Below are 24887 nucleotides of genomic sequence, written 5' to 3' on the forward strand. Positions count from 1 at the left end.
AAGAGTCCATGCTCTGTGCCTCATCCATTGTCCCTGGGACAGTGGAACCTGTGAGAAAAGTGTAAGGACACATGCCTTTGGCAGGTAGACCAACCAGACCCTCAAGATCCAGGACAACAACCCAGCCCGGGAGCATGTGTGCACACACGCCTTTGGAGGGCAGAGCAATCAGCAGGACCACCAACATGGAGGTGTCTGCAGCAGTAGTGAGGAGCCAGCAGCTGGGCTCTGGAGAAGTCCACCAACAGAAGACCAGTCCCACTCCCTACATCCAAAGGCCAAGATCATTTCCGTAGCCAGCACATTTCTGGGATCTAGCATGGACACTATCACAGAACTGTAAACACCAGCGGTATTTTACCACTTTTATCCTCCTTTGTTTGTCTGATTGGCTCTTCCTTTCTTGTATGGTTGGATGTTGTCTTGTTTTGTATTCTGTAGTTACTTCTGTATTTGGTTTTATTTTTTTCCTTTTTTCTCCAGCCTCCTTTTTCTTCTCTTTTTTACATTTTCATTGTGCATTTTCCTTTTCTTTTCATTGCTTAGGTTTCTTATTTTTCTTTTTTTAACTTTTTAAAATGTATTTCAAAGATAATAAAGCTCAATAAAACAAAACAGAAAAAATCCAATCAAAACAAAGCAGTGAAGATGGTACAGAACTTCAAAGCAGGATATGAAAACAACAATGACTCTCATAGTATATATTGTTTTCTGCACAATAGCATCTATTCCATCAGATATAGCAAAATCAAGCTAATTGGTTTTAAATCAAAATAGAATATTTAATTAAGCAAAACAATTAGTGAGAACAATGTTGGATTTCAAAACCAAGATGAAGGAAATCCCCCATACTTGCTATATTGCATACTGTTTTCAACCCCATAAATGCTCAGACCCCTGACCCTAGACCTGCAAGGTCACCCTAACAGTAGAAGTATTCAGTTGCGTTTTGTACCTCAGTTGCTGTCAACACAGTCTGTCCTCTGAAACATCTGGTTGCTTAGGGAGAGTGGAGGGGGCAGTTGGTGATTCTCAGCCCCTGGCCCAGTAAGCTTATGGGAGGAGCTGTCTGAATACTCTCTCTTCCTGGGCCCCCACGTGGCTTGCACATTTTACAGAAAGGCTGGCTAGTTGGTTGTTGGTTGGCTCCTCCCAATCTGACTTTACTGTTTAATTTTCTGCTATTGATCCTCTCTCTTTGTCCTCAACTACCTCTTGAATTTAAATTTTCAAGTGAGTAACCATCGTCTCTGCCCTTTCTGATTGATTACTCCTTTACATTCTATTTCATTCTTTCCCTCCTGTGTCCTCTAGTTTTCCAAAACTATGGTGATAATCCTTATTTTTTATTTTTTAAATTTCATTTTAAAGCTATTAAGACAAAAGAGAACATAACTAAGCAGATCGGAGCAGAACAATGTAAGCAACACAGTACTTCACTGCAAGACAACCCGATATGAACAGTAGTTACCATAGGGTGTCTTTCTTTGAAAAAGTTGAACATACCTTCACATACAATAATATCAAACTTAACAAAATAGTAAAAAACCATTCAAGACAATGAAAGTGTTACAGGGCATTCAGAACCAAATAAAAGAAAATGAACAATGCCTACTATATCATTTTCCATAACAAATTTGTTTACACTATCATACATATTAAAATCCAATAAGATACAACATGACAGGACCAATGGAAACTGAAGAACAGAAGCATGGTAGGACCTCAAAGCAAGATGATATCAAATCAGCAATGGCTTTCATAATGTCTTGTTTTCTTCAAAACAGCTGTTCATACCATCACAGATAATATAATCAAACAAAACAGAATAAAACAAATTCAACTAATGAATGGAAACATTATAGGGCTTCAAAACAATGTAATGTATAATCATGATTACCATCAAATCTTGTGCACTGTTACCATTTCTTGCACTAGGGAGACTATATGGTATTTATACATGAGTTTGATTTATTTCGCTTATGAGTATGGTCTCAACTTCTGTCCATTTACTTATAAATATCTCAATGTGATCATTCTTTATAGCTGAGTAGTATCCATTGTATAAAAATACCACAACTTTTTTATCCATTCCTCAGTTGACTGACACTTAGGTTGTTTCCAAGATGTGGCTATTACAAATTATGCTGCTATAAACATGGGTGCACATGTATGACTGTGGTATGATGTTTTCAGTTCTTCTGGGAATGTGCCTAGAAGTGGAACAGCTGAAACAAATGGGACTTCCAATCCCAGCTTTTTGAGAAATCTCCAGAATGACCTCCATGGTGGTTGCACCAGTCTACACTCCCACCAAAAGTGCAGGAGACTTCCTTTCTCCCTGCAACCTATCCAGCATTTGCTGTTGGTGGTTTTCTTGATCCTGGCCATTTTTTCTGGAGTGAGATGGGATCTCACTGTGGTTTTAATTTGCATTTCTCTAATGACTAATGATGGTGAATATTTTTTCGTGTATTTATTTGCCATTTGTATTTCTTCATCTGAGAACTGTGTATTCATGCCCACTCATTCATTCACAGATGCCCATTTTTGAATTGGCTCTTTGAATTTTGGGCATCTGTTTTTTTTAACTTTATATGTTTTAGACAGAAGTCCTTTGTCTGAGGGAGAGTTCCCTAACATTTTCTCCCAGTTTATGAGTTTTCTTGTCACTGTGCTGGAGATTTCTTTTGACATGCAGAAACTCTTTAATAAGACATGATCTCAGTTATTGATTCTGGGAAGTATTTCACATGCAGTTTGAGTCCTGTTCGTGAATTCTCTACCTACCCCTATGTCTTCAAGATTTTTACCTAATTTGTTTTCCAACAGACTTAGTGTTTCTGTTTTAATATTCAGATCTTTGATCCATTTAGATTTTAGTTTAGTATATGGTGATAGGTATGGGTCTAGTTTAATTTTCAGCATATGGAGAGCCAGTTTTTCCAGCACAATTTATTAAACAGACTGTCGTTCTTCAAGTGAACTTATGTGGCCCCTTTGTCAATGATAATCCTTTGATCTCTAGCCTTGACTCTTCTGTATCTGACTTCATTACTTTAGCCTTTCCCCTATGTATCTTAGCCTCCCCACACAGAAGAGAAATATCATTTTACTAAGGGGAAAATCACTGCAAAGAGGTGTATGGTGTATGGTTGATTGTGCTATCTAACCTTAGAGTTTGCTCCTGACTAGCAGGTTAAAGCTTATCATAGGAACACTGTACCTGAAACCACAGCTGTACTTGAAACTATTGCTAACTCTAACTGTACTACTTTAGCCAGGATGTCATACATGTTTCTAATATTTTCTCTCCCCTGTATGATAACACTGTGACTGTATGAGGTCATAATCATTACCACAGCCCAGTACCAAAGGATTGGGAGCTAACTCAAATAGAAATTTTACATTCTTTACAAATTGGGAATAGTTATGATGAACTATGTATATCTAAAGGACATCCCTAAAGGACAGACATCTCCCAAGGAAGCCTCAATACTATTGATAAAGCTATAATAATAAGAAATTGGCAAGCATCCACATAGAAAACAAAGGAAAACAAAAAAGAAAAAATGGAAAATGACAAGACACACAAGAAAATGCAACCCTAGATCCCCACCCCACCCAGGACAAGCCTGGAACTCAATGGATGGATGAAACTGGAAGTTAAACACTGAAATGTGCTGAAATGATAGCAACAGAGGTGAAAAAATAAGTGGAAAGGGCTATAGAGAAAATAATTTCTGAAGCAAAATGAAAGATATTAGAGAAGACACAGGTTAAAAAAATAGATGAACTTAGAAAAATGATGGAGACAAAAAAATACCCAACATAGGAAATAAATGGAATCTATGAAACAGATCCAAACAGAAATCCAAGAGATTAAAACCTCCACTGAAAGTGTATGCAGCAGATTGGAGAGGATAGAATTTCAGATCCTAAAGACAGAATTGCAGACAGTTATGATGAAAAGAATGATATATTAAAAATAGCAAGTGATTATGAAAAATCAATCCAACAGTTACAAGATGAAGCAAAGAAAAATAACATAAGATTGACAAAGATCAATGAGAAAGCTGAAGACAGTACAAGTGTCATTAAAAAACCTAAAACTCTTCACAGAAATAATGGTAGAAAACTTCCCAAGTGTCAATAAAGAATTTTACATACAAATAAATGAAGTATATATAACTCCAAATAGCCATAACTAAAATGAAACTACACCAACACGTATAATAATCAAGATTCCAGAAATTCAGCACAAGAACAGAATATCAAAACCTGCTAGATCACCTACAAAGGAAAGCCTATCGGAATCCAAGTAGACTTCGCACAACAACCCTATAGTTAAAGCAGTGCTTAGAGTTAAGTGTTTCAAGAAAAAACAACTTCCAATCCAGACTGATGTACCCTGCAAAGTTATATTGAAATTGATGGAGAAAAGAAGGTGCTTCCATGAAAAAGAACAACTGAAGAAATTTATGATCACCAAACCAATGTGACAAAGAGTACTATGTGACTTGCTCCCCCATTTGCTCCTAGTTTAATCATTTTATCATAGTAACTAATCTTATTGGTTGAACACAGTTCTGTCCTGCCTTATGTCCCACCTTGAAAATTCCCATTTCTGTCACCTTTGACCCATCTAACCTCATGATTTTCCTCTATAAAAGTCCCTGGAAAAGACAGGGTCTTGGCAACCCGCTCAGGACTCCTTCTATCTCTCAGTCAGAAGCTTTGTTTCTGTCCATAAATATATTCTGCTCTTAACCTCTGTTGTTCCTAAAACTCATTCTTCCATTTTAGAGAACACAAATTCATACTGGACATATAGTAGGTTGGGAGACTATATCAGTGACACTTGTCAAAATTCATCCCTGTGCACTGAATGAGAATTATGCGTTAATAATATACCAGTGTCAACCATGCATGCCTATAATCCCAGCACTTCAGAGACTGAGGCAAGAGGATTGCCAGGAGTTCGCAGCCAATCTGAACTGCATAGTGAGACCTGGTGTCAAACCAAAGAAGTACTAATGAAACAAAAATTGGAAAGGGATGGGTTGAAGGACAGCACTAGGTTTAGTTTTATTGCATGTAGGCTTTCTCCTACTAGACGTCACTGTAAAATTCCCCACTAAGCTTATAAAAAAGCTCCCAACTGGTTCACCTCCAGTAAACAGTGCTTACAGTTATTACCCCATCACAATAGTGGAAGCTCCTGGAATGTAGGCCTGGTATCTTAGCAGGTGATTACTGCGCATGCCCGTCAATGGGGGTCTGTTGGTCGGTCTGAAGTTTCTGAGACTCGACGCTAGGTGGTGCTCTGCGGATTTCCGCCTGACCTCACTGTGGGTAGCCAGGGCAAAATTTTGCTGCCCAACCACAGAAAGGGCACAATGAATGCAAGGTTTAAAAAAAACTAAAACTCACCAAATCTTGGCAAGAAACAAACCAGCAGCGTACTCATGACTAAAACGTGCCTTAACCCTGATGACAAGGGAGTGTTTCCTTTAATATTTTTACGTGAAAATATACTCAATATTTACCTGCTTTGTTTTCGGGCTGGCTAAAGTTTTTGCGTTTTTCTTTCATAAAACAATTCTCAATCCTCAGGATACACAGCCAAGTGCGTCTGCGCGTTTCCGAGTGGATCGCCTTGGCTGGTCCTAAATTCAACCTGGCTTCTGTTCCTTTATCCTCCCGGTTACAGTTCGGCCCTGCTTCCTCCTGCTCCAGGGGGAACCACGCAGAGCCCTGGATCGCAGTCTGGCTGAGCGCCCAGAGCTGCCACTCCGCCTTAGGGTGCAGTGCCCTCTATGACCTGTCCCAAAGGACGTGGCGCCTGAGGGTGCAGTGCCCTCTGTGACCTGTTCCAAAGAACGTGGCGCCTGAGGGTGCAGTGCCCTCTGGGACCCGTCCCAATGGATGTGGGGGCGGGGGGGATGGTGGGATTGGGGAGAATAAAATCTTTGTAAGATTGATTTCCTCTTCACAAAACCTTTTATCGGCTACATGTCCCTATAGTGGCAAACAGGCAATCATGGATCAGGTATTGCAGTTTGTTGAACCAAGTCTGCAGCTTGTGAAGGACTCCATTCGGCTGATTAAAATGCACCAAATCAGACAGAAAAGAATTGCAGAACATTGCCAAGGTAACAGTAACAGGATTTATCAAGGAATTCATGGGCTTCTTTGTGAAATTGATCCACATCCCTATTTAACAACATCTTTGTGGATGACTGATCACTTTGGAAGGGCATTTTTCTTCTTGGCTTTTTATGGGCTGGAGAAGCTCATGAGGTGAAAATTTGCCTTTATGGTTCTCTTTTCTTTTTTCTCTTCCCCCTTTTAAAGTGTTTCCTATGTGTATACCAAAATAATTTCAAAAATAAACCCTTTCATCCACAGTATTTTCCACTACAAATTCTCCAAAGGAGTAGCTTAATAAAGTTGGCAAAGCATGGAAATAAAGGAAGAGGAGCTAGGTCAGAAAAACAAAACAATTTATTCTGGGCTTGATGATGAGGAAGTAGGCACCTGCGCTTGCATTTGACAGAGTAATGCAGATGGAAGCAGGAAAGCTTTCTAATAGAAAAACAGGAGGCTTCAGATGTGCCTTGTTAAATGCTGTTCAGTGAGGACCCTATAGTTGAGCTAATTCTGCACTCAACCCCCACTACTCGTAAACAACGTGGGGTATTCCATGCCTTTAGTTAGAGGTGCACAGTTGGCATTCCCTGGTTGTTCCTAAATGGCAAGGAGGACGAAGGGTGTGGTGTCAGTTATTGATCAAGTTCTGGCTATTTTGAGTTGCTTGTTAGGGAAGTTGCTAACTTTCCTGAATCTATCTATCTGTGTCTTTTTTTATTACATATAACAGTCTGACTTCCTACAAGTCTGATTTACAGGAGGCTAGCGTCCTGGGTTGTTCATTGTAGACAAGGGATTGCAGATTGGGCCTCTTTAGAGTTCTTTCTGTTTATACAAGGTCTGAGTAGTGTAGCCTCTAAAATGTACTATTTCAGCACATCCTAACCTAGCATCCTGGGCATTCAGCTTCCCTTAGTCACTTCTCACTCAAATGTGGGTCTGGGACCAGGTGTCTGTGGGGTGTCTGGGTTCTGAGACAAAGGTCAAGATATTTACCTATCACTCCATGTAGGAATTTCAAATGGGACCAACAGCTCAACTGTCGCTGTAATTGCTCAGGTTAAATTTTCAAGGATTTCGAGTTTGTCCAGTTGCCTTGCAAAAGATGATGGTACTGGCTAGCATTTAGTGAGAGTTTACTGGCCATTAGAATGATAAGGAGCTGGCAGCAGTGCCCTGTAGGACAATTGGTTTGAACATTTGGCTGCTAATGGAAAAATTGCTGATTTGAACCCACCCAGGGAGGGCAAGGAGTTTGGTCACTTCCTCAAAGATTAGATCTAAAAAACATATCTTTCTTAAACAGCTCACATGATCTATTGGTTACTTGTTTCCCCCCAACCCCCAACCATTACTGCCATGAAAGTCCAAGGGAAAAAAGGTAGTGGAGGAGATAAGGAAGTCCTTGAAACAGGGAATGGGAAAAGGCAGTGTAATCTAAGCACGACTTTAGGATATGAAGGTATCATTAGTAGTATGTAAGCAGTAATACCTAGAGGCTGGGCCTAGTTTTAGTAATTCCTCCATCTCTACTGTTAGTAGTAAGAGTCAGGATCCTTATTATCTTCTGAATTATTTTTAACAAAGGTGTTTCTTCTTTTGTTGTACTATTATCTAACCTTTATGTGTTTTGTTGAAATCAATTTGGTTCCATGACTTTATAATTTCAAGTAATGCTGCAGTTATCGTTGTCCTACAAGATCTTTTGCTATCTGTACAAGCATTTTTATAGAATGGAGCCCTGGAAGTGCTCCTGCCATATCATCATGGTTCCTTTTTTTAATTTAAGTGATAAACCCTGTAAATTTGCCTTCCATAGGAGGGGTATCACTTTATGTTCCTACTTAGTTTTCAACTCAAATAACCTATTTCTTTCTATTCTTGCTAGCACAAAATTGTATACATCTGTGATGTCCTAATAAAGGAAGTGCTGCTCTCCTGACTTAAGTGGAAGCCTTCTTTTATCCCTCATTAATACACTGTCAATTACTTTCTCTCATCAGTGGCATCAAAGTGCAATTCTGGTTTTGATGCTATTAAATGAACATTGGGAGATGATTTCTATTGAGGAGTAGTCAACAGGGATCCACCTGATGCTTCAAGTACATGACCATTAAGTTAGTCTATGCATCTTTGTTTGACTGTCTATTTGATCTAAATGTTTCGGTATTTTCTGATGTTTAACAATGCAGTCTTAAAAAGTGATTTTATTTGTTTAATAATAGATGAAATCCTGTAGGCCTAGTAGGTGTCAGTTTCTGCAGAAGTGGAATGTCTAACAAAATGATCTCTATACACAATGATTCTCCCTTAAGAGCTCTTACTTCGATAAATTATTCTACCTAAAAGCAATCCTCGAACAGGAAGAAAACTGATTCCTGGTGTCCATTGATCTGCTATCTTAGTATACAGAGTCCCTAAATGATAGAATTGTCATGACCTGTGTAACCAGCCAGGTCCTGAGTGAGGGTGTTGGGAGAGTAAGAAAAACTCTAAACACACACTAAAAGAACTCTGGGACTGTGAGGGACCTGACCTCTCTGATGGAGAGGCAGTGACAACCCAGCACAGTCTGTGTCTTTATTTATACACAGTCAAAAAAGAAGCAGCACCCAGTGAGGCCCAAAGTTCAAGGTCCCAGTGTTTTGCTGAGAACACTGGAAGTGTTCTCAGAGCTATCTGTGCTATGGTTAATAGAGAAGAACACCAAGCCCAGACACCTACTGGACCGGCCTTGTTTTACTTCCAAGGAGTTTGCCTACCTTAAGCTCAGCCCTGGCTCAGCCACTCCCCACATAAAATGATTTTGCAGTTATCCAAATCAGACTGAAGAAAGAAGAAAAAGATATTTATATCATTACAATAAGATGACATATTAATTTATATGTGGTTAATATTAATTAGGGTTCTCCAGAGAATGAAATAGAGGCATCTGATAACTCCTTAAACTAAGATTTAAAAATCATTGAAATAATTTCCACAACTCAAAGTTAGTTCTTTCTTTTAAAAAAAATGGCCAAAAAAGAGACTTTAAAATGAATTTTTAAAACTTCAACAAATATGAAGATTTGAACAGCTATTTTGAAGAGAATAAGAAACATTACAGTAGCCATTGTTGATTTTCCATCTGGTTTTGAATGCCTCTAATGCTTTCATTATCCTATTCTGACCAGTTTTATACTATTTTGTTTTGTACTAATTCATTGTGTGTGATGATATAGACTATTATTTAGAAGAAAATAAAAGGCATTATGGTAGCCACTGTTGATCTCCTGTTGTCTTGCTTTGAAATCCTGTCACTTACATTGATTTCTTCTGATCTTCTTTCTTCTGTTTTATAATGTTTTGTTTTACCTTCTTTAAAATAAAATGAATTTATTTCAAAAAAACAAAACAGAAAAAATGTAGAAATGTACAGTATTTCAAAAAAACCATTAAGAGTGCTAGTTGATATATTACAAGATAACGATATATAGTATATCAACTAGAGATGATTTCTTAATAAAATGAATATTTTAAATAGGATAAAATTCAATGACAACACAAGCAGTATGTTCTGAATAGGTCCTGAGAAACTAAAAAAGGTCCTGAGAAACCAAAAATTTCACAGATTTACTCAGATTTTCAGCAATGAGTCCCCTCTAAATACCTAAGCGTGCTAATTATTTCCTTTGTTTTCCTTTGGTAATAAACATTTTCAATAGAGACCATTGCTTCTTTTCCACTTTAAATGATGTTACTTTATATAATTAGTTCCCTCACAGTGCTCAGTAGTTTGAAGGAATTATTTCATTGTATAATATAAATTTTTTTCTGAGAAATAGGTATCATTTTTATTTCCTTGAAATGTAGACAAAAATAGGTCCCTCAAAATTCAAAAGATACACTTCTCAAATTGATTTGTGGACATCACTGGTCATTTATATAAATTAGAAAAATAAGATAAATTAAGTATTTCTATGACAAATGGGAAGTTTTTCTGTTTATGTTTTAGAAGTGGACACAGTGTTTGGCTCCTTTCAGCTTTCATAATTATTCATAATTATTTTTGGTGCCTGCCAGGCAAGGTTCCAAGGGTCTCAGGTAGTTTTTTTTTTTTTATCCAGAGGTCATAGGCCATGACACTCTCGACAATAGGGGGAAAAGTTTCAAACTGTTTGTAGCCAGGGGTTGTACACAGAGAACAATTAGGATTAGGACATGGAGTTTATAATATTTTTATAATGGTCACTGGAAGTTAACACAGGAAAATGCAGGAAATCTATCCGCAACACCAAAGACATAGATTATTTAGTCAAGAGCCTAAACCCCAGAGCAATGTCCCACATGAGTCCAGACAAAAATGAAGAGCTCAGGACAATGCCTCCACAAGTTGAACTGGAGGTCCAGAGCCCACAAAAAGGACTCACACCAGTCTCTTTTACAGATCCGTGCCGTGAGGACCTAAGGGTCAGTGGTGGAAGCCAGAACGTCTATGCCAGCAGGATGAAGGAGCTGTGCTAGTGGGATGAGGGTTCTATGCTAGAGCTGAGAAGTCACACTCACAACAAAGACCAGGGCTATACTGAAAGGCATCACAGCCGTCCTCAGCAACACGAATGCCCCAAGCTCCGCTGACGACAAGCACAGTAGGGTACATGCTAGGAAGCAGCATGACGAGCTCACCCTGGAGACCAAGCAGCACATGTCTTCCCCTCCGGAGCCAGGAAGCAATGTTTGATGTGAGGACCAAGGCTACTCCAGGAGAACCAACAGCTCAGACAGCAACTCATAGGAGAACCCACAATGCCTCCTTATACCTCAACCATCTACACCTCCCTTTTTCTCCACCTATTTATCCTGGCAACTTTCCTCAAGTGGAGCATCTTTGCCCAATGCCATGCTGATGTAATCCTGCTGGCGTTAAGTTGACCACCAGCTCTTAATCCATAACACAAACAAAACCTTCATTTTCCTCTGCTCAGCTTTCTCATTAATTTCCTTCATGGGAATAGTATTTCAATTGTCAGGCAACTCTGCAAATCAAACTTTATGTGGACATACAAAGAAACATCTATAGGTCCTGACAACCTCTGACCTTTTTCTCTGAACTGACGCTTTAGGCATATGTAATGGTTTGACCTGGTACTATTCCTATTTCTCATTTCACCCAGAGAAGCAAAGCAACAAAATACTTCCCCTACAGTTATGGCGCCCAACAGAAAACAGGAATTTTTAAAGCACATATTATGCTTGCATTTTTGGCCATCATAAATGTTTTTTGACCCTGAATCACTGGAACAGTGGTCTCCTCCTAAGGTGGTAGTGTTTTAATTTTTCAGTAGAGAACACTAAGGACCAGCGATATTGAGGTTCTCATCAAAGATCATCCAGCTTGAAGTAGTATTTGCTTCAATTGTACCCGCCTTGGAAATGCAGGCCCTATTTACTGCCTTCCACAGTATGAACAGTCAGATGTGAAATAGGGAAGGTGCTCACCTCTCTCACACCTCAGTTCCTATCTTTGAGAGCAAGAACTTTCCCGCTTTCTCCACTCTTTCTGTCCCTGTCCCTGTCCCAAACTGGAGCAAGATTTCACAACTATTACTCTTCTGATCTTTCACCTGTTCTAGACCTATTCCAAGGGTTCAATGGGAGTTTTATGTTTATTCTTGAACTCAGCTATCCAGGGGCACATCGTTCAACTCATCCCTGCCTTGAGAAATGGCAGAAGGGCAAAGACACTTTTCCCTTACTTGCAGTCCATGCATCACTGGCACTGAGGTGTGGCATCTGGAGTGATGGTCCCAGAAAACAGAATTAGTTTCTATCATCTCTGTCTTTCTTGAAAAATAAAGAAGGATTTCTCTTTCCCATTTGACATTATCCTAGTAGAGGAACAACACAACTGTAGGGTTTCTATGAGACTTTAAATCCTACAAGTCTTAGATTTTGAAAGTTTCATTGCCTAGCTTTTTATGCCATCTTTAATGTCCCCAGCTCCTGCACCACTCTCCAACGTTCCGTGGATATCCCTGTGCATTAAGCTCTATTGCCTGGGATTCAGACATCACTCTTTTTCACTTGGTTCAGAGAAGTGCAGGTACTTCCTGGGGTCATGATGTGGCTATAATTGGCTAGCTCAAACACAGATACCAGAAGTGGTCCTGTCCTCCACCTTTGCCTTAGATCTCAGTTTCAGTATAGGTGTGACTAGATTTGTCTCAGCTGTCTGCACTGCAATGTTGAGAAATTGTGCCATTATCTCCCTGCACAACCTGACTAATTATAGCTCTCCAAGGAAACAGAGTTCCTAGGAAGACCTTGCAATCCTCTCTACCCCAGCATTAAGAGCTCGGTTTGAAAGTAGGGCGAAACAAGGTGACTCTACCCTCAGGAGCTTTCATAGAACTAGAAGGGGAGGCAACAGGAAAATCTGTAGTCCAAGGAGAATGTCTGTCCTTCCAGATAACCACTTCAAGTCATGTGGTCCCCCTTTTATGAGCTAGAAGTGGCTAGGGCAAAGCAGCAGGGCCTATGTTTACAGATCCCAATACATTGGATGCCTGGAAATAGCCCTAGTACTTATCCAGGAATTTCTGTAATACTGAGACTGTGCTCTGTATTGTTTTCCTAAAACAACAGCAAATTCTGGCATCTTAAAAATATCTGACTCCAAAGACTCAAGTAGCATGTAGGACTCTACTACAATACTTCCCTATTTTTTTTACATCAGTCTACAGTAGGTTATGGGTTTCCTATTTTTTACTGCCTTAATTTTGGGGTATTTTTTCTTTTTTTATTTATCATCTACAATTTATTTTGCTTTTGCTTTATACAAGCAGGTTAGAGTCTCAAGTATTTAAACAGGTGAAATTTCTCAACCTATAATAAAATTTACTTCATATGATTACTGGGAGTATTAAGTTTACAGGATGTCAAACAATATAAAAATCATTGATCCAATAATGGCATGCATACACAATGTAGTTATGGTTTGTGTCTGGATACCTTGCCATGCCAAACCTCATGGGGTCATAGAGTATTTTGGAGGTGGCTGAGTCGAGAGTGTATGATTGATAGGAGGTACAATGCTAGGAAAAAAGGTGCTGGGATTAAGGGTGTGTGATTGCTGGGTCAGTCCATTAAAGGATAAAAGGAGCAGAAAGATGCTCTTAAGGTTCAGTTCCTGGTTTTTTCACATTATTTTCAATTGAAGAGAGTAAAACCAAATGAAATAAAGCAAAATGGAGCCAATCAAAACAAAGCAATGAACATGGTACATGATTTTAAAACAAAATACAAGAAAATCAATAATGGTTATTGTAATGCCTCTTGGTATCATCAAAAGAATTGCCCATAACATCAGGCATAATAAAATACAACAAAAGAGTACAGAAGAAGAAAAAAAAAAACAATGGAAGCAGTACAGGACTTCAAAACAAAATAATAGGGAAACCATAGTGGGTACCACACTGCAACTTATCTTCAAAGTAGTTGCCTATACCATCAGACATGATAAAATCAAAACAAAATACAATAAAAGCAGTCAAAACAAAACAATGAAAGCTATACTGAGCTTCCAAACATGCTAATAGGAAATCAATAATAGCTACTATATTTTGTTATCTTTGAAATAGCTGTCCATATCATTAAATACAATAAGATTAGACAAACCAAAACAGAAAAATACCAAACTAAATAGAACAATGAGAAAAATATGGGTTTCAAATCACCATAATAGATTCAGAATGACTGCTGAGTTCTTTCTTTAGGTACTTCTTCCCTGTTCACTTTCACAGTATGTACTGTGCATTTTGGATCCCACCAACTCCTCTAGTTCTTCATACTAGGGAGACAACACGATATTCACCCATGTGACTCTGAACCATTTCATTCATGAGCATGATCTCAAGTTGTATCCATTTACTTACAAAGAGCCTCAAGGTTATCTGTCTTTATAGCTCAGTAGCTTTCCACTGTATAAAAGTGCCATGGCTTTCTTATGCAGTCTGCAGCCGATGGGCAAGCTACCTCCATTTCTTCCAGGTCCCTGTCCCAGAGAGTATTGTTCTCTCCCATTTGACTTTCAGTTTATGAACCCCTTTCAAGTCAAATGCATTTCTTGTGTGAAGCAAATTGATGGATCTTGTCTCCTGATCCACACTGCCTGTGTTTGTTTTCATTGGAGAATTATGGCCAATATGCACTGGTTCGTCTCTGCCATGTTACTTTTCTGCTATTCACTGCCTAATTTTCCCCTCCATTCTACTGTCTTCCCTGTTCCTGGAAACATGGTCTATTTTTATCTCTCTCTAGAATGTCCTTCAGCATTATTTACAGGATTAGTTTGGTGGTCATGAATTCCTTCAGTTTTTTGTCATGGAAGTATCTTGTTTCTCCATTAATTTTGAAAGATAGTTTTGCATGATACATCAATCTGGGTTGGAAGGTGTTTCCTTTCAGGACTCAAAATATTCACTCCAAGCTCTTCTTGATTTAACTGTATATGTTGAGAAGTCTGTGGTGATGCTGATAGGCTTTCCTTAATAGATGTTTCTTTTCGCTAACAGCTTTTAATATTCTGTTCTTGTGTTGAATTTCTGGGATCTTGATTATTTTATAGTAGTCAACCAAGGAATCAAACACAAAAAGTTCAGGAAATCTGTCCACACACTGAAGATCCAAAATATCCAGCTAAGGCCCTGGATCCCATGGCAATATCCTGCATGAGTCCAGCTGAAGACCTGGAGCCCACGACAATGCCCCCTCACAAGTCCATCTGGAGTCCTAGAGCCCATGACAGTGCCACATGCAAATCTGTTTCACAGATATGTGCTGACAAGGCCCAAAAGTTAGCAGTGGAAACTACAAAGTCTGTGCCTCTAGGGTGAAGGATCTGTGCCAGTAGGTTAAGGGTTCTGCACTGGAGCCAGGAAGTGATGCTCAGAGTGAGGAGCAGAGCTCCCCGCAAGTGAACTGAAGCCATTCTCAGCGATAACAAGGTTCTGAGCTCCTCTGGCAATGAGAACAGCCAAGTTCATATCAGGAAAGAAGTTCAACAAGCTCTTCCAGAAAAACCAACCACAACAGGAGAACCAGCAACATCACACTTCCTCCTCTCCAGTTCTCCTATTTATGTTGATGGCAGCAATCCTGAGGGGGCCATCCACACCAACGCCACAATTCAGTTCAGTGGGGTGTTCCAGACTGACCAGCAGTTGTCAGTCTACCACAGTAACTGAGACAGTGCTTATGTCTTGGGTTTTAAGAACACACATTATTATTTCAGCTGATGTTCAGCAGATTTTTTGCATTTTCCAATTCTTTTGGACTCAACCTAGTGTTCTCAGGAAAGCACAGTGAGGTCTTTGCTTCGCTTCTCAGTATTCCTTCTCAATGCAATCTCCCGTGGCTTTACAAATAGGGTAGACATGGTTCTTAGCAACCCCATTTGTTTATATATTTACCTTCTATTTTCAGAAGAGGTTTTAGTGTTTGATGATGCCTTCTGTTTCCTCTAGTGTTTTAGTCACATGGGCTTCCATAATCTGAGCCATCCCTTCTGTCTCAGCCACTGCCAGTATGCTCACCTACCATGCAAGCTTAAGCAGGAAGCCTGCCATATTTATCAGATAAAGAATAGTTATTATTTTTAAATGAGATGCTGTCCACAAGATGCCTTCCCTCAGGAGATCAGCATGAAACTGAACTCTTCTAGTCCAAGGCATAAAAATAAGACCTGTGGCAACTGAATCCGCTTATTCTTTACTGCCCCTTAGAGCTCATTTCTACATTTGCTCTTTTTTCTGATCCCTGTACATGCCAATAGCTTGCATTCTGATGAATTCTTCCATCTATTCTTGGTTAAGCAAATGTGAGAGCTGGGTTAATTTATCTTATAGATCTTTCTACTACTATATGGAACTTAAGTGATGTGACCCCAGGCTCTATGCTTTAAAATCACCTCTGAGGCCCAAGAGCTGCTTACTGCCAATACCTAAGTGCAATGAAGAGGCTTAGGTAGACTTGTTCCAGGGACACTTGAGACTCTGTTGGCTGATTTTGCCCCAGTGATTCCAAATGGTTCTTCCATGGCCAGAAGTTTTAGATGTTTCCACTCAATCTTCTCTCCCTTTCTTCCTCATTCACAGTCAAATTTGCTCCATGGCCTGAAGGATCTCTGTTCTTTCTAATTCCTTTCATATGTGCAGTTTACCTAGTGAAGTCTTTGTATAATTAATCTTTCTCAACATTGCCCTCTTGGTGCATCCAGAATCACACAGCTGCCATCTTGCCAGCTCTTCCAATCTCTATCTGCTCTGCCCTTTGAACTCTGGTTGCTTCACAAATAACTGTCTTCTCCGTTCCCAAATAACTGTCTTGGTATTTCTGTTCTCTGTACTTTCACTTGTCTCACAATTATGGGTGTGTATCCTTGCACTCTTTTCATTAGTAACACACTAAGATCATAAATATATGAGATATATTGTAGATCATCTTCTATTAGCTGATAGTCTCTTGGCACACTTCCATGATCATAGGATGAGAACTGAACATCATTAAAAAAGAAAGAGATGAAGGTATTTCATTCTTATGAAATAGATGTATGGTCACTTCAGATTCTGTACCCACATGGTTTCCACACTGAGTGAAAGTAGGGAAGGCAGATATCCACATTCTGATAGCTCTTAGAGTGCTTGGGGGATGAGCAATATCAGATCTTCAATGCTGCACTGGATGAACCACTGAGGTCTCATGGATGACTAAGTGATGACCTTTGCCTTACTTTGTGGAAGTCCCCTTATCCACGGTTTCACTTTTTTCAGTTTTAGTCACCCATAAGCAACTCGAACCTGAAAAATAGCAAATTCCCAAGATAAGCAATTTATACATTTGAAATACTTTTTGTTGTAGTATTTCTTCTAATTATTCTCTTCTTAGTTATTTTTGCTAGTCTGTTCCTCTGCCTAACTTATAAACAGGTTTTCTTTCTTTCTTCCTTTTTCTTTTCTTTTGAGATGAGGTTTCCTTAGATAGTCCAGGCTGCACTCAAACTCACTATATAGCCATGTTGGTCTCAAACTCAGCGCAGTCCTTGTGCCTCAGGTATGCCAGCCCTGAGACTATAGGCCCCACTGTGAGATTATTGATGCCCCACTGTGTCTGGACAATCTAAGTTTTTTATTAAAATTTTAAAAAATGAAACATCGGCAGATACTTTAGTGTTGAAAGGAGTCAGTGAATCTGAAAATTACTTTATCTAATATGATGGGTCTAGAAAGATTCTAGAACCCTGTCCAATGACATACTCAGTTTCTGAATATTTTTCACACGAGAGCCAACGATTCTTCACAAAGCACCCACAGTGATTTGCAGTGTGCACAAATTTAGGACAAGGGTAGACTGATTTGAATTTTATTTATTTATTTATCTATCTATCTATCTACTTGTGGGAATTGGAGACTGAACTCACAATCTTGCGCTTACCAGGCAAAGAAAAAGTACTTCAACCACTGAAGTAATTCTCAGCCTGAGTGCTTAGAATTTTATGTTGCCTTAACATCCATCTTAAGATATAATGTAGCTTTATCATTACAAAATCAGGGCAGTCACTCTCAATAGTTTCTGGTACCATACCTCAAAGGTTCTTGCCCTGATACAAATTATTTTACAGTTATGGCAATGGTCTAACATGGCAGAAGGCCAAAGTAAAAACACTTGCCCTGATGACCACTCCTTCCTTCTTCCCCTGCAACCCAAAACTGTTTCCCCTTTGTACACCAAGAAAATGTAAATCAGTTCCTCACAAGGCATCAATGCCAGATCCATGTGCCACTTCTGACCAGAGGTCATCTAATCCTCTGACCCTCTGTATCCTGCCAGAAGGAGAAAGCAAAACCCCTGCAGTTATGGGCTCTTCTCCTCTCTCCATGTCCTCAAATAAATAGCCTCTTTCATGCTCTTCTTTCTTCTGCTTCTCTATTGCACCAGAAAACTCTAACAAAACTCACTCTAGTGGCTCCAGTGGTAGCCAGAGATAAAACTTTTGAGACAGCTCTCCCAACTGCAGGCTTTGCTTTTCCCACTGCTTATTTTATATGAACCAGACATTTCCTAGGAACTTAAAGCAACTACATCTCAGTCATAGAATGACCTCTTGAAATTTGTGCCTGCTTGCTTAAAATCCACCAATTAAAGTCCTCTCAAGAGAAATCTGTTTGTATAATTCCCTGGATCCCATAAAGGCAAATTCCCTGAAACCCTAACCGAGATGCCAGTCCTTGACCTCTCTGACCCGTGTGTGACCTCTGGGCATGTGATTTCTGAGCTTCCTGTCCCTTCAAGGTTTTTTAAACTCTCACACTTTCACACGTGGTAGGTGTCAGGATGCCCTAAAAAGGCTCATCCTGGTGCTCTTCTTTCTGGGCCCTGTGGGGTGGCTGAGAACATTAGCTAGCAGCTAAACTAGTAGAAAACTCAGGGTTTCATTCAAAAACGATTGTTAAGTACATGATTGGACTGCATTGTATACCATGAGCAATGTCTTCAGAAAAAACTAAAAACAATGCCTCAGCCAAATGAGTCCTAAGCAGCTCACAGACCCTTACTTAGGGGCCATTGTCTTTCCCTGGAAGCAAAGGCCCAGGACTTTCACATCCCAAATAAAGTACTTCATGTGTCAGTCAGGTCACCCAATTGTAAAATAAGCTACCAATTGTGAGCTCTCAGGTTGGGGAGAATGTGAACTTCTTGGGCAAAGGACACTGGGTTAGCAAAAAACAGAACATTCTTCGAAGTCTTAACATTTACTGCAAAGGGATCCAGGAGGAGATGGATGGCTTTCTTCCTGTTGTGAGATGACCCTGACAACTGACCCTGACACGAGCTTTTGATGAAAACCACCTTTACCACTGTATCTACCCTAGACTAACTTCTGACTCCTAAACTCTCAGCAGTGGTACACACCTCTAACCACCCTGGACTCTGGGAGGCTGAGGCAGGAAACTGGCTAAGACCCGCTCTGAGAAATTTAGAGAGTTTTTCAGTCTCAAAAACTAAAAAGGCCCGAGAATACAGTTTAGTGCAAAGGCCTTGGGTTCAATCCTGGAATGGAGGTGGGGAGAGGTGTCAAAGTCAGGACCCATTGAATAAAGTTTAAAAAGCAAATAAAAGACGAGTGGAGCATTGTAAAGGATAAAACAAAAGCTGTCCTTTGAGAAGGACTCTCAAAATCCCAGGAGTAGACTAGATCATTGGGAAATCCGACTCAGTTGTTCCTGTATCTTTAACCTCCTGGCCTGGTCTGCAAAGGAAGGCAGCAAGGATCGCCCAAGGAAGGCACTGCTGGGGCTGGTTCTAGGTATTTTAGAGCAGAGAAACTCCAGCGACCTGGCCTGAGGAGGGCGAGGCAGAGGCGCGGGGGGCGGGGCCATGGAGGAAGAGTGGCCCGGGGCCCAAACCTGACAGGCAGGGGAGCCAGGGTCTCAGCGCCCCAAACCCGTGGCTCCTGCACGGCCTCTGGCAGCCACGGCGTCAGCCCGGAGCCCCGTACAGCGGGGCGCTGCGCTCCGGACCCGAAACCCTGCGGGAGGGGCCGGGTCCCGAAGCCGGAGCCTGGGCCCAGGGCATTCGCCCTGCTCGGCCGCGGCCGCAGCACATCGCGAGCCGCAGTCTCCTTGCCTCCTGCCTCTCAGCTTCCCGAGACTCCCCACCCCATAAAATTTTAGAACGCAGTCTCCTGTGTTGGACACCGACAGAGGATAGAGCACAGCAGACCTTGCGGAAGACGCCTCGGTGCCTCAGGGTGGTTTCCGCAGTGTAGCGGTCATTAGGTTCCGGAACGCGCGAAAGGTGCCCTCTTAGAAATCAGGCGGAAACAAGAGAGTCGAGGTTTTGGTTCCCGTCCCACCCTATCCACTGGCCCTCTCTTGCCTCAACCAGAAAGTGAATGGTGTCTTCAATGCTGTTACCCAAGGTAACCTGGAGGCTTCCCTAGGGTAGAGGTCATCAGGTTCCCCTAACAAACAGGTCAAAGGGGCCCACTTTTCCAGGTCAAAACAAGGTTTTGCTTTTTTCTCCTCTGAAAAGTGAGAGCTTTCCTCAGCCTTTGTGTGGGCATGGTTCAGGGACAAACAACTTCTCAATTCTGTTTTTAGCACACCAGCAACAAGACACACAAGCGCACGCACGCGCGTGCGCACACACACACACACACACACACACACACACACGGATCAGAGTGACTGGCAGAACTACTGAGATCAGTGTCCTGTTCCTGAAGATGCTGAGCTGCGTGTGGAGGTAGAGGGTGCTGGGAGATGATGACAGGCACCTACTGACCTGCTGAGCTTTAACGTTCCTAAATGAGGTGGGCAGGCGCACTGGCCTGTGAATTTGGAGTCCAGGAGAGAAAGAACAGGTTGCGGTTTACAAACAGATGCAGGAATCTGCAGATCGTGATGCAACATGCAGATGAAGCTGCTGAGTGTCCAGGGCCAGGCAGAGGGCACTGAGAGCCAAAGAGGTGCAATGTCAGTGTGAGGCTGATTTCCTCCTTGAGCTCCAGTATGTGACTCAGACAGGCCCAAGCTTAGCTCCTCAACAAGAGAAGCAGAATCATAGATCAATATTACTAATTTTTAAAGACTGATGACTTTCGGGTCAAAATGTGCTCTCTGGGTTATTCGGTTTAATTCCCCAGGAAAACGGAGAAAGGAATTTTTTTCCCCTAATTGCATTTCACCAAAACACCAATACCATATGTCAATATTTCAACCGTAAGTTGTTTTGTTTTGTTTCATTTTGGTCTTTTTGAGACAGGGTCTCCCTATGGGGTTTCAGTCTGGTTTTGAGCTCATTTTGTAGACCAGGCTTGTCTCAAATTTGTAATGATCCTCCTACCTCAGCTTCCCCAGTGCTGGGATTATAGAAGTATGCCACTAGGCACAGCTTCCATAAGTGTTTTTTAAAGATAACCTACTCCTAATACATCTAAATCAGAGTATTCATTCTGAATTGAGATCCCCCAATTAAATTGATGGCAAGCACTGCTAACCCTTTAAAGTCACATATTCCTTCAAATGTTTGTCCAGCCCTCAGAGAGTAGGGCTCTGGGCTCTTGGTTTTTCGAGTGAGCACAGAACCTGAAGTCTGCACAGCAGTGAGGGATGACTGATGTTTCCTGGGAATGGTGTTGCTTATTCTGTTTTCTGTGCCAAATTTCAGGATGCAGTTTGGCTTCTTGTATTAGACTGTTCTGAGCAATAGAAATATTTTCATTGAGGAGACTTGGCAACATCAGGTTACCATTCTTTGTATTGTAGTGATTATCATATTCATATCACATGTGGAAAGTCCCTGGTTTAAAACCAGTTTGACACAAGTCTTCCTGAAAAGTGAAAGAAACTTAAAAACACTTTTTTTAAAAACCAGGGGTGACTGAGAGCAAAACAAAACAAAAATCTTCACAAACCAGTGATTACCACAGCAGAAACCAAACCTCACCAGCCTCTGCAGCTACTGTAATGCTTTCACTTTTTTTATAGGTACCGGGGATCGAACTGACAACTGCGTGCTTGTAAGGCAGGAGCTTATGCTGCTGAGCTAAATGCCCAGGCAGGTATTGTAATGTACAGCAAGTTTGTGTTCTCTCCAAATCCCTCTGTTGGAGATTTCACCCCAATGTAGTGGTATTTGGAGATGGAACCCCTGGAAGATCATATTGAGATTAGTGCCCTCATAAGAAAGAGGAGGAAACCCTGAGTGGTCTGTCTCTCTCTGCAATATGAGGACAAGACAGAGATCATTAATTCTGTCTCACTCCCTCTTCTCTTTCCTCTTACAAGCTGGGTCCTTCTTCCCTTGCTCTACTCAGTGGTTGTAAGCCAGAAAGAGAAACCTCATTAGAAGGTGGAAACTGAATCAGCTAAAACATTGCTCTTGAACTCCCTAGCCTCCAAAGTTTGCTCAATGTCTTATAACTAACTGGTTAGGGAAAAAAATTCCATAACAGTGTGTCTTTGAAATGCTAGTAGACCAAGATGGCTTAGAGTTTGGAGTTCCCATAATGGCAAACCAAAGCCCAGAGCAAGCAATAACACAAGAGACTCTACCAAGCAGAAAGCATCAACTAATATAAAAGTGAGTGCTTACCTCTTTAACGAGTCAAATAGAATTCTTTTCCTTTTCCAATAACACTTATTTCCTCTCATGATCCTCTTTGCAGAATGCTAAGCTGCTGACAGTGAGTATATTTAGGGATCACTGAATGCTCATATAAGCTCTCTAAAATTTGAATATACCCACAGTAGTCTCTGACAATCCAAGGCCACCTAAAGAAGTTTGCTGCAACATTCACAGAGTATCATTTTGAGATATAATGGGCTCTATTATCACAGGTAACTGTTTGGTGTGGTGAGGTTTTGTGTACATAAGAACACTGCACACACCCCAAAATACTGTACATACTCTAAGAGAACATGGCTACAGTACTCTTTGCCTTAGCAACCTTGGTACACGAATGTTTTCTTAAAACTATAGAAAGTTGGGGTTATGATGGAGAAATTAGAATGTAATAAACCTATTCAATACTCAGAAAACAGTGAGTCTAAGTGTCAAAGTGCTGCCTCCTCGCCTGGCCAGCCTAGGATCAGTTCAGAGTCACAAAAGGTGAATGTGGTCTGGCTTGAGTGTCTTATCTAAACATTAAATATCATTAATTGCTTTCTATTTTAGATCAACAAGTATACATGCATGGTAAGAAATTTACTTCAGAGTAACTGAAAGTTACTCCAGAATTACATGACAAAATGTCAAAAGCTTCTGCTCCATTGCTGAGCCAGCTTGGTGCACTCTAATAGATTGTGGTGGTGCCTGGTAGGTGTGCTGTGTGGTCAGTGATAGAATTGTGGCATGGCTAAAAAGATAAGAAGTATGAAATACAAAATAACCTTTATTTTAAGAATGTGGGGAGAGACCCCCGACCCACTGGTGTCTGGCATTGTCTCCAGGGGAGCTGGCATTCTCCCTGTGGGATACATGGAGTAGGGGCATATATGTAGCTTAGGTTTGGGGTGGTGTCTGAGGGGCATTAGTGATGTGCAGGTAGCCCATTGGTGTTCATTTTGTGCCACAGGTAAATTTATAGGGGCAGGGAAATAGAGCTCAAGATAGAGCCCCCTGGTTCCACCTCCAAGCTTTCCACCAGCTACTGTGTCCCAAATGGGCCAAAATCCTTTCAGTCAGGAACCCAGAAAGTGCCATTTCCTGCCCTGCCAATTATAGATCTTCCCTAGTCAGGGGCAAAGATATGAAGCCCAATTAAATGGAAATCACACTGTGGTTTGCAGAAATTTCACCTCAGGGGAACAAGTGTGGTACAGTGATGCAGAGCACATGGCTTATGATGGAGGCTCCCAGGGCTTCTTTCCAGCCCTAAGCCCAAAGTGAATTTGGCATCATTTTAGGAAATGCCGAGAAGATGCTCGGGCTCGATTGGGAGGCATACCGGATGCTCTGCACGTCGGGACAACGCCAAGGGTGTTTCAGAACAGGTTCACATAAGCCTTGTAGGGCAGTGGGGAGCACTCTTGGCTCTCAGGTCAGCAATCAAAATACACATCCTGGTGGGCTTTTCTATTTAGTTGATGGGAAGGCATTTTTCCTTCACTGCTGAAGTGGCACTTGAACCCCATGATGCCCAGCATTGCCCTTTCACAAGCTGTCATTTGACTTCAGGGGTTTGAGAGCCTTGTCTCCAGCAATATGGATGGATGTAAAGCACAAAATTTTAAAACCCAGTACTTGACTTTTGCCCTTAGTTTATGGGACAGAAACATGTCCCATAAACTATGCAGATAGGAGATGCATAGAGCAGTGAATGTATCAGGTCCCCACATCCATCTGTTCCCAGGCCGTTTGTGATGCTCAGTCTTGTCCCCTGTGCTGTCCATCTGCTCCTCAGGAGTTGAGATCCAGCCAGACGCTCAGTGAGTTCAAGTCTCAGAACATGACAGATGAGCCAGCAAGCTTGTTTGCTCTGTCCTGGGCCACACTGCCTGTCCTGGGGCTCGCTAGCATGGGAGCTGCCTTGCCTCAGGTGACCCTCAGGCCTCCTCAGGGGTGAAAATGTCTTGCATGGAAAAGTAGCTGCCACTAAACCCCATGATCCATGCTGTCTCTAACCTGGGACACCTCACAATTGCATCAACTGTCTTGGTGTAAGAAAGTATGAATCAGAGAAATTGGACTGGCATGAACTCAGCCCTTGATGATTGTGTATTCTTTGGGGTCCACAGTTGGAGCCCAAAGTTGACAATACTGCACTTTATGCAGGAAGATTACCGCACTGCACATGTTTGTTTTCTGGCTCTTTAGATTTGCACTTAATTGCAAATTGCTAGCTCTGATGTCTACACTGGGACACTGCTGGCCACCCTTGAGCAGGTTGGGAAATGGCTTCATGGATCGGATTCCTTGTCTGAATGTGTGGCACAAAATGAAACTCCTCAGCCCTGCAACTCAAGGCACGGCACTCAGGTCCCTGGCATGCAGGTGGCTAGTGCATTCCAGAGGGCTCAGGGCAACACTGGCCCCAAGACATAGAGCGGGAGATGCTGAGATGGAGACTGAGAGGAGGTGAAGACAGGACAGCAGAGAAGAGAAACAGCAGGCATGGAAGAGGGCTTTTTCCTCTGTAGGTTCCCAAACTGTGTGCATCTGCCCCGAAGCAGGATTTTCTCTGAAGCAGCAAG

At 41.3% G+C, this 24887-nt stretch overlaps 1 protein-coding gene across 1 annotated transcript in view; it reads right to left on the reverse strand.

Annotated features, from left to right (window-relative positions):
* The window catches only part of LOC100723692 (high affinity immunoglobulin gamma Fc receptor I-like), a 64383-nt gene extending 44344 nt beyond the window's left edge, over positions 1-20039 (reverse strand). The window contains exons 1-2 of the mRNA XM_013142802.3: positions 19912-20039; positions 5550-16988 (exon numbers count right to left, since the gene is read on the reverse strand). The gene's annotated coding sequence lies outside the window, so the exon portion shown is untranslated. The remainder of the gene's footprint in view (positions 1-5549; positions 16989-19911) is intronic.
* Positions 20040-24887: the final 4848 nt, after the last annotated feature.

Source organism: Cavia porcellus, unplaced genomic scaffold, assembly GCF_034190915.1.
Source record: "Cavia porcellus strain 051 isolate PalLab524CR breed Dunkin Hartley unplaced genomic scaffold, mCavPor4.1 scaffold_1, whole genome shotgun sequence".
Lineage (NCBI taxonomy): Eukaryota > Metazoa > Chordata > Mammalia > Rodentia > Caviidae > Cavia > Cavia porcellus.